This window comes from Equus caballus, chromosome 10 (assembly GCF_041296265.1).
Source record: "Equus caballus isolate H_3958 breed thoroughbred chromosome 10, TB-T2T, whole genome shotgun sequence".
NCBI classification, from domain to species: domain Eukaryota; kingdom Metazoa; phylum Chordata; class Mammalia; order Perissodactyla; family Equidae; genus Equus; species Equus caballus.
Genome location: NC_091693.1, coordinates 21,232,486 through 21,245,813, shown reverse-complemented (window position 1 = coordinate 21,245,813; position 13,328 = coordinate 21,232,486). Strand labels below are relative to the sequence as shown.

Below are 13,328 nucleotides of genomic sequence, written 5' to 3'. Positions count from 1 at the left end.
ATTCCACTTATATGACATGTCCAGAATAGGCACATTTACAGAGACAGCAAACAGATTAGTGGTTGCAGGGGCTGAGGGAGGGGAGTATGGAGAGGGACTGCTTCATGGGCACAGGGTTTCTCTTTGGGGTGATGTAAATGTTGGATGGACAGAATTAGACAATCATAATGGCTGGACAACACTGTGAATGTACTAAAAGCCCCTTTTGTACACTCAAAAATGGCTCAAATACTGATTTTATTTTTAGTGAATTTTTCCTCAATGACAAAATAATGCATAGAAATTAAAAAGTATAGGGAGATACTGATTTTCACCTGTTACTGGCAAAACTCCAAAGGTTTCACCACATGCTGGTTTGCTGAAAACACACACTTTCAGCCCTCGATGTTGAGAAAGTAAACTTGTCCATCTTCAATGGAGAACAACTTGGCAATGTTTCTCAATATAGAAAGAACATATGATCAAACTCTTTTGCTTTTAGGAATTTATCTCACAATCATAAATACACACACGTGTGAAAGGAGACACAGGATTATAGATCATATCATTTTCTTGGTGGAATAACTTAATGCCATGATTTTTCCATTAGCATAAGATGTGTACAGAATCAGAATCCACCTATGCAAAGGAATCCTGCACAGTCACAGATGAATGACGACATCTGTACCACTGATGTCAAAGGACCACTGAGATCCTTTAGATGAATAGACCAAGGTTCAGAGCATCCTATGGACACTGGTCACTTCCTGGGAGAGGGATGGGCATCTGAGGACAGACTGTGTGTGCATTTTGAAGTTTTGGCCAGGTGAGTATATCACCTGTCCAAAAATGTGTAACTTATGAACTATTAGGGGAAAATAAGAAGATGAGGCTGATGGAGCCATCAGAGACTGGTGATAAGGGGTCTGGAGAGGGGGGCTCTGCCATGTGAATGTTGTCCTGTTCTCCTTGTGGAGCCAAGGGGAGTGGAGAAGTCTGAGAGGAGTGAACGGCCAATGAGGACAGCTGCTCACAGAGGCCATGGTGGCTGAGGATGGGAGGGACCACTTGGTTCACCCACAAGGGGGCCTCTGGTAACCACACTGAGTCCACACTGAGGCAGGGACCCAGCCCTGTTCTGAGCTGGAAGAGGCCCTGATCGCTACAACCCTGGAAGGGCTCCTTCCTACCCGTGCTGTCCCCTAGACAGACACCAATTGCTGAGTTCTCTGTGGCATCTAGGACGACAAGAGGGGATGCCTTATCATGGGATGTGATGGGGTGAGATAAGCCTAGGCATCCCCCTCCAGAAATGCAGAAGGGTCAGGTCCTTGTGTCCTTCTAGGTCCCCTACAGCTGGGCCCCCAGGACAAAAAAAACAAGCGTCACTAGCCTAGCCCTCCAGACCCCACCACACCCTCATGGACTCGAGCATTCTGGCCCAGCACCCACAGGTGACATTGAGCTGGATGGGCCTTTCCACAGTCACACCAGCTTCATGGAAATTCATCTGACAGGTGAGGTTAGAGCCGTGGTCCTGGGGTCGTGGGGTGAGGGTGAGCACGGAGAAGAGGCGAGTTCAGGGGCCTGGGGAGTTGAAGCCAGCTGATATCCAGGAGAAGATGGGCAGTGTGCCCCATTCACAGACCCAGGGTGCAGAGCAGGTCAGGTTCCTGTGGCTGCTGGACTCCAGGGTCCCAGGGATGAGGATGTTGGGCATGTGGGTCAGCGCTGGGAGGAGGGAGATGGGGAGACATGGGAATCAGGAGTGAGGGTCCTAGGTATGGCCCTGAGAGAAGCTGCCTTTGATCTAGCTCCTCTCTCTGAGCACTGAAAGACTGTACCTCCACCCCCATCTCAGGAGTGGTATCCTATCCAAACCCTGGCCTGGGGCCCCCATATCCTTCCCCTGTGGACCCCATCCTTACCCGTCACTTGCACAGAGAGATGGTTAGATTTATAATTCCATTCTGTACTTCCTTTCTCCACACACAAAAAAAGGATTTTCCATTGTCCCTCTTCCTAGCATCTCTGATGTCCATGGAGCAATTGTTAGACCAAGGGTCCCCAAGGGGGTGGAATCAGCCCTGGGTATCCTCTTGTTCTTTTCTATTTGGTTGTTTGTGGCCACAGGAGCATCCTGGTATGGATTTGCCTCTTCCCAGAACCAGTGGCCATGAGCTGGGGTAGAGTCAGCCCAGCCACCCCAAGGGTAGAAACCAGTGCAGGGCACTTGGACACACAGACCTTCCTGCACTGTCACTGACTCCTGTACTTGCAGCCCGAATATTTCAATCTGAGCCAGGGACCCTGCAGTGAAAGGAATGTCAGCAGCAGCCCCTGCCCCAACCACTCCTCTCCTCGGTCCACTCATCTGCCTGCAGCAGGGCCCTGTGGCTGGGTGTTTGTCCTGTGTCTCGAAAGAGAAGGGAAAGGTGAGTGTGGGGGGAGTTGCAGGAAGACCCACGGGAAGCTGGGGAGGAGGACGTGACCTCGGTCATACACAGAAGAGGAACTGCAGACCAGAGCTTGTCCCCTCTCTGCACACCCCATGGCCCAGAGACCCTGAGACCCTCCCAGACAGGAGCAGACAACGTACATGCCGCATGTCCTGCCCCCATCTTGGGGCATCCGCCAGCACTGGAGCCCGGACCAGGACCTCTGAGGACATCTGAGGAGTGAGACACAGTGAGTCTCTAAGGGCCTCCCATCTGATGTGCTTTTTTGGGCCCTGCTGTGTACACCAGGGAGCTGGTCAGCTCCTGCTGAACCTCGGAGAGTCACAACTTCATCTAGAATTCAAGTGGTGCATCCCGCCAGGTGTAGGATTCTTTAGGGTCTGGGGCAGATTAAAAGAAGGTCTTAGGTGAGGTGAAGGCAGCAGTCCATCCATTATCAGTTCATTCATTCATTCCCCAAATGCTTAGTGAGCATCTCTGTGTTGGTGAGGCTGGAAACAAGGCAGATGACCCACCTGGTCCATGCCTGTGAGATGTGCCCCACCCAGTGGTGTCACTTCCTCCCCACTCAGTCCTGTTGGTCTATAGAGCTGCGGTCACTGGTGAGTTTTCTGTGGCTCCTGGTAGCTACTAGGTATTTTCTAGATTTCTAGATTTGACATCTGGCCAAAAAATTGGAAATCTCTTTTCAACTTGCACTACTTAAAACTCTATTCTCATTAAACAAAAACTTCCCATTTCCTCCAACTCCTAGTCCCTGGAAACCACTCTCCCATTTTTCTGTCTATAGGAATTTGACTAAGGGGATCATATAGTATTTGCCTTTTTAGTGACTGGTTTATTCACTTACCATCATGTCCTCAACCTTCATGCATGTGGTAGCTTGTGTCAGAATTCTCTCCTTTTTAAGACTTTATAATATTCTATGATAGGTACACACCACACTGTGCTTATCCCTCCATCCATTGTGGATGCTTCGGTTGCCTCTACCTTCTTTTTCCCCTGCTTTTTCTCCCCAAATCCTCCCAGTACATAGTTTTGTCTTTTTAGTGGGTCCTTCTGGTTGTGGCACGTGGGACGCTGCCTCAGCATGGCCTGACAATCGGTTCCATGTCCATGCCCAGGATCTGAACCAGCAAAACCCTGGGCCGCCAAAGAGGAGAGCGCGAACTTAACCACTCGGCCATGGGGCCAGCCCCTCCACCTTTTTGCTTTTGTGAACAAAGTTGCTGTGAGCACAGGTGTGCAAGTGTCTCTGAGCCCCTGCTGTCATTCTTTTGAATGGATACCCAGAAGTGGAATTGCTGGGTCATATGATAATTCTACTTTTAATTTTTGGAGGAACTGCCATTCTCTTATCATCCCCTTTGTGTTTTTTTTCTTTTACCTCATCTCTTGTCATCACCTTACACTGGCTATACATTTTAACATCTCCAGTCTGGACCCCTCACCTCCTCTCTAGATCTTCATAGTCAGCTCTCTTGCTGACGTCCGCAGCTGACTATCAAATGGCTTCTGAGAATGATCAGCATCTTTCAAAACCCTGCTCTCTGACGTCCTTCATGGAACACAACTCCACCCTTCTAGTCACTCAGAGGAAAGATTTGGCACCATTTCTGCTCCTCTCTTTCCCTCGTTTACCACATCCAGTAGGAAATTCAGTCGGCATGTCCTTTAAAATGTCTCCCAAATGCATCCTCCCTACATACACGGCATCCCTGGTCCAGGGCACCATCACCTCCTGCCTGGAGTACCCAGCAGTGACGTGCCACATCTATCTTTGGCTTCCCTGGACCCACTCTTTCCAAATTCTGAGCATAGCAGCCATTGGGATCCTGAAAACCTGAGGATCTAGTCATGTGTCTGCTCCCCTCACGGGTTTCCAGAATCATGCATTGGCCTGCGACAGTCTCCCATGGGGTCTGCACCGTCCTCCCTGTGCTGTCACACATTGACCTCTTGTTTCCTCCACACACCAAACCTGCTTCTGCCTCAGGACCGTGGCCCTCACACCTCCCCCTTTTCCATCTTCCTGGAATACTTTTCTCCTAGGGAAACACAGTGCCTGCTTCCTCCCTGCTTTCGAGTTTTTGTTCAAACATCACCTCCATCACGTCACACTCTCCCATACAGAAAACCCACCCCACTATGCCACAGGCTCCTTTCCCTGAGGGATTCTCCCCAAACATGTATCGCTATCCAACGTGCTCTATTTTTATTTATTTTTAATTCCTGTCTCCATAATGACAGCATTTTGATGACAGAAGTTCTCCTCATTTCCTTTATTTTCTTGTGGTAAAATATCCATAAAATAAAACTTGACATTTTTCACATTTTGTAGGGTACAATTCAGTGATGCTAGGTACACTCACAGTGTGGTGCAACCATCCCAACTGTCTATTTCCTGGATACTTTTGTCATCCCGGGGAGTAACCCTGCGCAGTTACATAAGTCCTCATCCCCCGTCCCCTGATTCTGAGCTTCCACCATTCTACCTTCTGTTTCTATGAATCTGTCTTTGTAGGCGGCTCATAGAAGCAGAATCATGAAAATATTTGTTCTTTTGTGTCTGGCTCCTTTCATTTACCTTATAGTTTTGAAAGTTTTTCCATGTTGTAGAGTGTGTCAGAATTTCATTCTAACCTTTTTAAGGCTGAATGATATTCCAGTGTATGTATGTACCACATTTGGTTCATCTATTCTTCAATTGGTGGACACTAGGGTTGGTTCCACTGCTACTGGGAATAATGCTGCTATGAACTATGGTGTGCAAGCGACTATTGAGTACATACTTTCAATTCCTTTGAAAGTATGCCAATTCTATGTTTCACTTTTGGAGGCAGTTCTAAAGGGTTTTCCACGAAGCTGCACCATTTTTCATTCCCACATAAATGCACGAGGGTTCCAGTTTGTCCACATCTTCACCAACATTTGTTTTCTGTTTTTTTAAAGATATATATATATATATATATATATATATATATATATATATATATAATAACTGTCCTAATGGGCAAGAATTTGTATTTCATTGTGGTTTTGGTTCACATTTCTCTAATAACTGACGATATTGACCATCTTTTCATGTGCTCCTTCGTCATTTATGTGTCTTCTTTGCAGAAGCGTCTCTTCAAATCCTTTGGATGACAGTGAGTTTTGAAGTTGTGTCACCGATGCACCCCTGACCCCTCCGACAATGCTGGCCCATAGTAGGTGTGTGATAATACTTGTTAAGTGAGTCTATGAATAAAAGACTGAATGTCACTGTGCTAAGAACCATACAGTGGTACACACACACACGCACGAGCGCACGCACACTCTGAGGACTTTTACAACTGAGCCTGAGGGATGAGCAGGACTTGGAGAGGCAGGAATGGGGAGGGAAGGGCATTTCAGGGGAAGGAACTGCACATGCAAAGTTTCAGAGTCACCGAGTCCTTGGCCCAGCTGGGAGTGGAGACACTGTCAGATGCAGGGAGAGGGAGGAATCTGCGGGAGAGTCCAGCAGGAGACAGACCACACCAGGCCTTCAAATCCAGCCTGTGGTGTTTTCAGCTCAGTCTCTGGCCATGGAGAGGACATGTAGCTGTTCATACTGTGCAGGACGTGGACAGTGATGGTCTCTGGAAACACAGTCCGGAGGTCTTCTGTAAGGAAAGAGATGGAGGCAGGAGGTGAGGTGGGTTCAGAGTCTCGGAAGAGATGAGGCCCCAGGAATGACCAGGTCAGGATGAGGAGGAGACGGGCAGCAAGATGAGCTGTGATTAGGTGGAAGGATGGGTAAGACTTATTGATTTATTGCATTAAGGAGAAGGGAGGGAGGGAAAAGAGGAGAACCACATGCCACTTCTGGCCTTAGAGATGGAGGCTGCAGCGTCATCAGTGTGATGGGTAACCCAGCAGAGAAGTGGATTTAGGGGGAAAGAAGGCAGCTCAACTTTGGCATGCTGAGAAGAGCAATCCTGGGGCCATCTTGATGGAGGCATGTGGTAGGATGTTCGCTGGTGAGACACCCAGGTCACTGACCTGAGGGATTAACTAGGGATGGTAGTTGCATCCTCCATGCTCCCTGGGGGCCTGGCTGTCTTCCTCCTGTGGGACTTCTTTCTGAGAGAAGAGACCAGGGTCTTTGAGTCTTGTTGGATCCTGGCGCAGAGGGCAGCAGACTCACCCCTTCCTCCTTTTTAGTGTCGGGAGGGGTGACTGAGGTGGGAAAGGGCAGGTGGGGAGCACAGCAGGCACGTGCCATCCTGGACACCTACTTGGTGGGTAAGTGACTGTAGCTCCCACTGTGGATCCCTCACCCCCACCCCGCCCCCATTAGCTTCCTACCTGACCTTCCCCCTGATCCCTTTGGGCACCTCTAACCCTGATTCTGGGACTCAGCTACATGTCCCCTACCCTACACATGCCACCTCTTCTCCCTGGGGCAATGCTCACATGAGGGAGATGAGGCAGAGGAGGAGCAGAGTCTTCACAGCTGCTTCCTCAATGACCACCAGAACCACCTCTACCATGGGTCCTGATCACCCCGCAGGAAAGTGGGATGAGGATGGATCCATCTGCTCCACCACAATCCCATGTCCTTCTGCTCCCAGTAGGACTCTGGACATTGGTTCTCTGGCCCTTCTGCATGAATGGATGCAGGAGCACTGGTGCCAGGGCCTCACCTCACCCCATGCTCTGACCTTTAGCACTTGGACAGAGGGCTCTGGGGCCACTTGCTCAGGGACCAGTGTGCTGAAAGGCCTCAGGCGGTTGGGGTCCAGTTGCAGCCCCTGGACACTCACTCTTCAGGGAGAGGCTCAGAAAGAAGTCTGGGAGCCCAGAGGATTCTGAGCTCGGCAGGTGAATTCCCCTTCATCTCCGACGTGTACTCGAGGCAGCTCCAGCACTCCAGGGTTTGAGGGCTGTGAGGGGCTCTGGGTCAGGCTCCCCTGGACCCTGCTCAACTTGGTAGGTGGGTTGCTGTCGAGAACACAGACCAGGCACAGGCACTGGTGGTCCAGGACTGAAAGAGATGAGCCGTTCTCCAGGCCTGTGGGTGCTGGAGAAAAAGAGACAGAGGGTCAAAGAGAAAAGGAGGTTAAGAGAAAGAGGAAGGATACAGGTGGAGATAAGCTGAGAGGGCCAGACTCAGACCTGCAGACAGAGACTGAGAGACACCCAGACTCCGGGAGAGGGACCCAGAGAGAAGGAGTGGGCAGGAGCCCAGATCACTGCTCAGGACCCATCTATCTCTGCACTCCGTGATCTAGATCCATCTCTGTCCTGATGGGCTTTCTGGCTGGATTCAGGCCCAAGGAAGCACAGAGGGAGGGTCTCGGGCTTTATAAGATGAACTTATGAATTGTCATCCCTGTCCTGGATCCCATGTCCACTTCGCTCAGAACTAAGATTGACCCTGAAAACACTTTCATTCATTCATGTCTTCATGTGACACCAAGACTGATTCAATGAGGTCTTTCTGAAGGGACTCAGTCTTAGAAACTCAGGCTGGGGAGGAGTGGGGACCTAGTAACAGGTGCTCACACCACATGACACATATGATGGCAGTGACACTTGGCTACAGGGGTTCTGAGGATGGCTATGTAAGTGAGACTGGCAGGGCCAGGAGGGCTCCCTGGAAGAGGCAGCTTTGTGAAGGTGAGGGGTAAGCAGGGGCAGCAAGATGATGCTGAGGGGTGGAAGAGCATATTGCAAGAAGGAGGAACAGAAAGCGCAAAGAGGACCAAGGCCTGTGCATGTCCAGGGAAAAGCAAATAAGCCTGCAGGTTTGGAGGGAAAGGGGCTGAGGCTGGGGGTGGGTCTTCAGAAATGAGGCCACAGGAGGAAAAGTGGGGAGTTGTTTTTATAAACTCAAAGTGAGAAAAACAGAAGCCATAGAGAAGAGATTGATAAATGTGACCACAGACATAAATAGATCCCTAAGCATTGTAATGATTACTGACCACCAAAAAAAAGGTGATGGCATACTGAATAAAGTCATCACAACTCCTATGACAGAACAATGGCTCATTCCTCTCACTTGAAAATGTCTCCAAGAACAAATAAGAAAAAGTCAAGTCACTCAGTAGAAGACGGGCAGAGACGATGAATAGACAGTTCACAGAATAAAAGAAACACAAATAATTCTTCATCAGATAAAATCATGTGCAACGTCATGCACAACAAGGAAAATGACAATTAAAACTATACAGAGATTCCAAAGTTCACCCAATATGGTCAAAGATCTTAAAGTTGCCCCCCAACCCCAGGTTTGGTGAACCTGGGAGAATACCTACACGTCACCCATCTCTGGTGGGGATGTCAGCTCATCCAAGCTCAATGGAGAACAATTTAGCCATATCTCTCCAAAATATAGGATGTGGAGAAAAGGAACTCTTGTACACCATTTGTGGGAATGTGAATTGGTGCAACCACTATGGGAAACAGTGTGGAGATTCCTCAAAAAATTAAAAATAGAAATACCTGATAATCCAGTAATTCCACTTCTGGGTATATACAGGAAGAAAATGAAAAAAAGATGTCTGCACCCCACATTCATTGCAGCATTATCCACAACAGCCAAGACTTGGACAAAGCCTAAGTGCCCACCGACAGAGGAATGGGTGAAGGAGATGTGATAAAGATATACAATAGAATACTACTCAGTCATGAAAAAGAATGAAGTCTTGCCATGTGTGACAACATGGACGAAACTTGAGGACATTACGCTAAATGAAAGAAGTCAGACAGAAAAAGAGAGACTGTAGGATCTCACTTATATGTGTGGAATCTATAAAAGGACAAAAAGGAAGCTCATGGATACAGAAAACAGATTAGTGGTTGCCAGAGGCAGGGGGTGGGGTGTGCAAAATTCCAGTTATGAAGTAAATACGTCTTGGGGATGTCATATACAGCATGGTGAATATAGTTAACAATACCATATTACATATTTGAAAGTTTCTATCAGAGTAGATATTAAAATTTCTCATCACAAGGAAAAAATTTCTGTAACTACGTATGGTGACGGATATTAACTAAACTAATTATGGTGATAATTTTGCAATGTATACAAATGAATCATGAAGTTGTACAAGTGAAACTACTATGTGTTATATGCCAATTATACCTCAATAAAAAAATAGAAAGAACACATGACCCAGCTCTTTAACTTTTAGGAATTTATCCTAAAGACACACACACACACCCCTGAGAAAGGAGATACCAGATTGCTCATTGCAGTGTTTCTGTTAGTAGAATAAAATGAATGCCATGGTATTCCACTAGAATGCAGAATCAGATCCACCAGGCCGTAGAATACAGCACAGTCACGGAGAAGAATGAGGACAGTCTGTGCTACTGACATCAAATGACCCTTAAGATCCTTTAGGTGAACAAACCAAGGCTCAGAGCAGCCTATGGACACGGATCACTTCCTGGGAGGAAACTGGGCATCTGAGGACAGACTGCGTTGTGCATTTTGAATTTTTGGCCATGTGAATACATTATCTGTGCAAAAGAACTTAAACGAACAATTGTTAGGGAAAATGAAAAGACTAGCTTGGAGGAATTGTCAGGGGACACATTATAAGGGGGCTCCAGGGGTGGGCTCTGCCCAGAGAATGTCTCCCTGCTCTCCTTGTGGAGCTGAGGAGGGTGGAGAATTCTGGGGAGAGTGAGGGGTTGATAGGATGGCTGCTCACAGAGGCCATGGGGACTGAGGATGAGAGGGACCTCTGGGTCCACCTACAAGGGGGCCTCTGGTCACTAGGGTGAGTCCAGGGTGAGGCAAGGACCCGGTCCTGCCCTGAGCTGGAACAGGCTCTGCTCCCTACAGCCCAGGAGGGGGCTCCTTCCTACCTGTGCTGTTTCCTTGGAAGACAGTTACGACCAAGTTCTGTGGAGAGTCTGGGAGAGAAAGACATGGTGGACCCACACCAGTGGTGAGGGCTGGGCAGACATTGGCCCTTGTCCCCAGGAGCTGCATAATTGAAGGAAGGGTAGATGTGGGCCTTCTCCCGACCACCTCCCAGCCTGAATTCTGGGGACTTAACACCCAGTGTCCAAAGTCCTGACCTCCCATCCCTACTGGCCTCAGGACCCCCTCAGGAATCCGGGTGTCCTAGCTTAGCACTCACAGGACTCGTTGAGGTGGATGGTCTTTGTTGTGGTCACTCCAGCACCAGGCAAGGTCACCTGACAGGTGAGGCTGGTGCCATGGTCCTGAGGCTGCGGGGTGAGTGTAAACACTGAAGAGTGAGCAATCGTGGGGACCTGGTGGTAGACGGAGGCCCCCATCCAGGAGAAGATGGGGGGATGTGCCTCACTCACAGGCCCAGGCACAGAGCAGGTCAGGTTCCTGGGGTGGCCAGACTCCAAGTTCCCGAAGATGAGGATTTCGGGCGTGTAGGTCAAAGCTGGTGAGGAGATAGGGACATATGGGAATCAGGGGAAGGGTTCGAGGTCCAACCCTTACTTGGGTCCAGCTGCTCTTTCTGAGCCCTGACATGCTGCACCCACAACTCCCTCGCAGGATGGAAAGGCCCATCCCAGCCCTGCCCCAGGGTACCCCTGTCCTTCCCCTGTGACCTCTCTTGGAGCCCATTCCTTATCGGTCACGTGCACGGAGAGATGGTTAGATATGTAATTCCATTTTGTACTTCCTCACTCCACCCCCTCAAAAGATGAGACTTTGTCCCTCTTCCTGGCATCTTTGATGTCCAGGGAGCAATTGTAGACCTGGGGGTCCCCAAGGAGGTGGAATAGGCCCGGGGCCTCATTCTGCGTTTCACGATCTGGGTTGTTTGTGGTCACTGGAACATCTTGGTCTGTATTGGTCCCTTCCTGGAACCAGCAGTGTAAAGCTCCAGCTGCCGAGGTCAGCTTACACTGACCCAGTGTAAAGATAACCCAGACACTCCAGGGATAGCAGAAGGAGCAGGGCACAGAAACACACAGGCCCTCCTGCACCATCACTGACCCCCGCACTTGTAATCGGTAATCCTCCTCTGGCTTCCTCTGGCCCTCAGGCCCCTCCCAACCCCAGAGCCAGGCCAGCAGCAGCAGCAGCATGTCTGGGGTTGGAGACGTCAGGTTCCCTGGGAAAGTCTGTTTCTCAGGCTGTCTCTCGGAAACTAAAAGTTGCAAGATTTTGAGGAGCCTCCAACAGGAAGATGAGGGTGAGGGGAGAACAGTGATCCTCCTCAGAGGAGGAAGTTCACACCCAGACGCTGTTGGGGCTGGGACAGGCCCTATAGTCAACCATCCTCCACCCACGTCCACTCCTGGGGACCCTGGACCAGGGATGGTGAGATCCTCACCCAAATTCTAACCCCACACAGGGCCTGAGCCCCATTCTCTGCCTCCCTGTTGATGCCCTTCCTCTCAGGGGCATTTTCTGCAAAGTGAGAATGGGAGCCTTGTGGCCAGACCCCCTGAGTTACAGGCTGTAGATGGTGTGGAGGACGGTCCAGGGCTGGGATGAAGATGTGAGAGATGGAGGAGGCATGGGGGGTGGGATGAAGAGGCTAACTGTCCTCTCTCCCTCAGCTTCCATGTGGTAGATAACCCCCTCTGCTCACGATTCACACACCAGCCCCCAATGCAGCCCCGAGCGTCACTGTCCACTGGGAAGAAAATAAGTGTCTCGGCAGCTGGAGCTCCCTGTGACAGGAGCTGTAATTCTGTGAATATGTCTGCTTTGCGTACTTTGAGACTCCATTGTTGATGCATACATTTCAGAATTTTACTTTGGGGATGTGAATTAAAGCTTTGATTTTTATGAAGTGCCCATTCCTAACACCCTTTGCCTCCAGGACTCACTCCTCTGACGTTAGCACGGTGACACCAACTCTCTTCTGCTTAGTTCTTCCACGGCATATCTGTTGACGTCTTGTCATTTCAACCTTTCTCACCCTTAAGTTTCAGTTATGTTTCTTCCAAATATGAGGAGGCAGTCTTTCAGTCATTTACCCTGTCCTTCATTTCTCCAAACGCACAGGGATAAATCCTACTCTGTTCTGAGACGAGACAGTGAGGTGAATTTGACAGACCAGGACACCACGGAGAGCTGGACAAGCCACCAGGAAACCAGAAATCTAGATGGAATTGGCAGAAGGGATGTGACCAGGACTCTCCAGGTGGGAGGTCATGAGGAGTAGGTGGGACAACACCACCCCGTGCTGGCGGTTCACAAGGAAGAACTAGAACAATTCACAACTAGGACATACAATCACACACTGGGGCTTTGAGGAGGAAAAAGATTTTCAAAAGAGGAAGATTGGCAGCATACCTTAGCTCAGGGAGAATCTTTCCTTGCAGAAAGACAAAATAATAATTTCTCATTCTCCTTGGCCAACACATAGCATTGCAAAGGAAGTTTGTCATTTGAACTGGTATCTTAACACTTTGCCAAACTCTTTTCTTGGTTTTAGCAAGGTCTTTGTGGATAACTTTAGATTTTCTATGGACACAACCATGTTGTCTGTGAATAAAGACTGTTCTACTTCTTACTTTACGACCAGGAGGGCTCTGATATCTATTTCTTGCATACATTGCACAGCGGAGGATCTACAATATATTGTTGAATAGAAGTGGTAAGAGCAGCCATCCTTGCCTCGCTTCCAATCCTAGGGGGAAAAGTTCTGTGGACTCTGGGACTGGCCCCTCCCCATCTTAGGAGAAACTGTGAGCAGAAACTTTCTGTTAAAACAGCCACCAAAACTCCAGACAAATCCTGGGTTCTCAGTTCACAAAAATCTTCCCGTCAGGATTCTGTTAGCTGTTTCTATGTCCCTTTTCCTGGCTCTCTCACAATAATCTGATTAAAAGGTTGATTCATCTCCTTTGCAGAACAGTAAAGTGAACACATAGAGATAAAAGGACTCAGTCAATCAGTGGCATAGA

The 13,328-nt window shown here is 49.0% G+C and overlaps 1 long non-coding RNA gene and 2 pseudogenes across 1 annotated transcript; all 3 read right to left on the bottom strand.

Annotated features, from left to right (window-relative positions):
• Positions 1–1,372: 1,372 nt before the first annotated feature.
• LOC100066716 (myeloid cell surface antigen CD33-like) lies at positions 1,373–2,600 on the bottom strand (annotated as a pseudogene).
• Positions 2,601–5,395: 2,795 nt separating this feature from the next.
• LOC138916041 (uncharacterized) lies at positions 5,396–6,579 on the bottom strand. The gene is made up of 2 exons (XR_011422674.1): positions 6,465–6,579; positions 5,396–6,085 (listed from the first exon to the last, which is right to left on the bottom strand). It is a non-coding gene; the product is annotated as an uncharacterized lncRNA (long non-coding RNA).
• A 3,832-nt stretch (positions 6,580–10,411) lies between these two features.
• Positions 10,412–11,596, bottom strand: LOC100066764 (sialic acid-binding Ig-like lectin 8; annotated as a pseudogene).
• Between the last annotated feature and the right edge of the window lie 1,732 nt (positions 11,597–13,328).